Raw genomic sequence first — 3,497 nt, 5'->3', positions numbered from 1 at the left:
GACGGTATTCGGTCTTGATATATAACAGCATAGCCGAGTCGGGTAACAGTTAGTTAGCAGTTAACTGTGCTTGTCAGTTAACTTGCTGTACTGTCTGCATGCACTGCGGCTACGGAAAAATAGCACGCGTCGGGTGTCCTGGTCGAACGCAATCTTGACGGTTCGTTCCCCGCGCTGGCAAACCTTTTCATGTGGTGAATTAAACGGGCGGAGGTTAATTCAAACGGGCGCAACAGATCTCAAACAGGGGGGATTCCCAAACGGGGGCGCCCGCCCGTTTGCGCACGTAGGGAGAACCTGTCAGTTACTCAGCTCATCCATTTATCGTGTGCTCTATTCCCTGCTACGTGCACTGTTCTGTTGCGACACAAAAGGTAGCGACCTGCGTATTCAAGGCAACACGCAATCGAAGATAAACAACATGGCAAAGTTTAGCTCGCACATACCAGGCGTCGCGGAATCGCGAAACTACTGGCGCAAGACACATGGGCGCCAGAACTGTCATCGGTATAGCCGCACATGCTCTCCACAGCAATTACACACCAAAGCCAGTGAACGATGTTCACAAAAGTCGTGCCAATTTGTAAACAACTAATGATGACATGGTCCCGGAATTAGGGGTGGTTACATGAGGACCGCGCGCAGATCGTTTAATTTCCCTGTGTTGTAGTGCCGATTTTTGATTGTATGCCGATTCATTTGGTAATTCACATTGAAGTTCTTTGGCGATACCTTGGCAAATAATACAACTAACGTGTTTAGCTGCAGCCAATGTTTGAAACGGTCTTCTAACCCTAGCAAGACCGTTTCTTGGAGCTAGTAAACACCTTTCAAATACTCCTCTGCAACACACAAGTACATCGCACGCACGCTGCTGACTCAGACAACAAACTTATAGAGTTTTCGACCCTAACTGCAAGTTAATAAAATTTTATTAATAAAATTTCCCCACTGACATTCACTTTTAGGCTATATCTCGTAGTTAACAATATATCACACCACTCTCACTCTGTATTAAATGCTAAATATTACCTACTATTAGTATTAGCCTGCAATTAATGCTAGATCAAAATCCTCACGCAACGAATAATTTGTTAAGTTAAAGGCTCACAATGCGCATGCCAACACGCAATTCTCCAGACAAAACGTACAGTAAAGTACTTCGGCATGCCATAATCACACTACTATTCCACAGAAATAAACTCCTAGTTCCACCCATTCCACTGCCAGTTCTGCTTAAAACCCACAAGAAAAGAGGTGAGAAAACTGGCATTCTTGGGCAAACGCTAAATTTTTGAAACAACTAGCAACATGTGCTACCAGGGTGTTGAGCAAGGAATGTTTGTCCCGGTCTATATATGTAGCGTTTCACATTTTAAGATAGTTTGTAGTATGTGAACTGCATGTAATGTAACATCAAAATACTATTGAGAAAGTAAATAGGCAGCTGTAATGAAACGTGAAAATAATCGTATTCGACTCTTAAGCTATGCCCTATCTCTAACAGCGCGAACATTGCGCTAGAGCGTGCAAGCGAAAAACGCACACGGGCCGTAGAAATCTTTGCTACACCCGCTGGACGGTTGCCTGGCAGAGCAACGCAAACGTGTCAACAACATCGGAGAATTTGAAAAACATTGGAGCTATTTTCAAATACCTTTTATAAGACAACGCGCAGTGAAATGGGGGGAACTAGAGTTTATTTTGTCATAAGGTAGTGTGATTATGCATGCCACGAAGTATTTGCTAGTCTAGTACTGGAGAAATTAGCGTTTGGATGCGCATTGTGAGCCTTTAACAGTGTATGATCTACCCCTACTGAGTACTGGTAGTACTACTAGTACTACTACCACTTGCGAATGTAAATAAAATAGATTAGATATTAGATCACTATAGTCGCGAACATGTCAAGTTTCTTACCTTTATATTATTGTAGTCGTGGTTACCAAACGGGTATGGTGCCCAAGACACTCGCACACTGTTACGTATGCCTATAGGCTATGGCTATACTTTCTTGTCGTTTCCGTTTTTTCCTTTTCAGATTATACACTTTGTTCAACTACATTAGTTATTAATTGTTTCACACACAGTTGTGGTTACACAAGACTTGAAATGGTCTGGTTGATAATTTGCACGAAATGTCGCCCTAGTACGTTCACGGGCTACTGTTTTTGGTTATTTCAGTGCGCGAAAAACAAACGTTTTTTTTAGCTGTGAGCGAAACAAATCGTCAAATGCAAGACAACACATCCTTAATATAATTATAGCGATCACTCGACCTCATACGTATGAGCCACATGAAGTAAATGGAGAGCTTTAACAGTCTGTGAAGTTATGTACCTAAACAATATTCCACCGTTGAAAAATGCATTATTTTCTTAGTTTGAACACAAATATACACACTTAACGACTACGATGGCGGCCATTGAATGTTTTCTTCGCGCGGGGTCTCCGATTGTTCGCTCACGGAACGATTGGGAACTTTCTGGAACTAAAGGTGAAATTGGGAACTTGGTTTTAATACCAAAATAATATACGCATATGAACGCTCTCTGCCAGAACCATGCATACTTCTATCGCATTTAATACAGCGTATAATTGAATTAATAATAACAGATTCTTGTTATGCAAAAATGACGTTTTATAATTAAAATAATCATTTGAGTGTTCGTTTTTAGGAGTCGAATGAGATTACACACCCCTGTTGTTGCCCCCATGTAATGGACGCATGCGTGGCGCTGTGGTCGCCATTTGTTGTTGGAAATGTTCGTCGTCTATATTCATTCAAAATCCAGATGAGGGTTGAATCGATGCCTCGGGACTGCATCGTTTGGTAAGGAACATATAGTTGATAATTCACGAAATATATAAATGCATGTCAATTTGTTATATTACGATGAAAAATCTTCGTGTATAAATGCCTATTTCAGAAGAAAAAACAAGTGAACAGTCATATTATTTGATAGTTGATTGAGCTACAGCTGATCTTGATGTAGCTCTACTCTAGTCTCTCTACTACTCCAGCCCGCGTACAGTTGCCGGAGAATTCTAACGTGCAATTTTTTTTGTACAACAAATTCCCTGCAGCACACGCACCATATTTCGTCGCAAATAATATTTGCGCTGGAGTGGGTTCCCAGAGCCTGGCAGAGTTATGTAAAACTCCTGCCATTTCATGACATTGACAGTTTTCATTGAACGCTGTGGCTATATGCCCGGCAGCCGGGCACGGTCTTCGTTTTCCTAAACGCTGTGGCTATATGCCCGGCAGCCGGGCACGGTCTTCGTTTTCCTAAATGCCCGGCAGTTCTTAACCCTAACTCTAACCCTAACCCTAAACCTAACAAAAACCCTAACTCTAGCCCTAAACCTAACCCTAACCCTAACCCTAACCCTAACTCTAACCCTAACCCTAAACCTAACAAAAACCCTAACTCTAGCCCTAAACCTAACCCTAACCCTAACCCTAACCCTAACTCTAACAAAAACCCTAACTC

At 42.0% G+C, this 3,497-nt stretch overlaps 1 protein-coding gene across 1 annotated transcript in view; it reads left to right on the top strand.

The window, feature by feature from the left end:
• The first annotated feature begins 2,746 nt into the window (after positions 1-2,746).
• Positions 2,747-3,497, top strand: part of LOC106810593 (calcium-dependent secretion activator 1-like) — a 25,022-nt gene continuing 24,271 nt past the window's right edge. Inside the window, exon 1 of the mRNA XM_014813999.1 lies at positions 2,747-2,833. The gene's annotated coding sequence lies outside the window, so the exon portion shown is untranslated. The remainder of the gene's footprint in view (positions 2,834-3,497) is intronic.

The sequence above is a fragment of the Priapulus caudatus genome, unplaced genomic scaffold, assembly GCF_000485595.1.
Source record: "Priapulus caudatus unplaced genomic scaffold, Priapulus_caudatus-5.0.1 Scaffold456, whole genome shotgun sequence".
NCBI classification, from domain to species: domain Eukaryota; kingdom Metazoa; phylum Priapulida; class Priapulimorpha; order Priapulimorphida; family Priapulidae; genus Priapulus; species Priapulus caudatus.
Note: the sequence above shows the minus strand (reverse complement) of the source record. Positions and strands in the feature narration are given on the sequence as shown.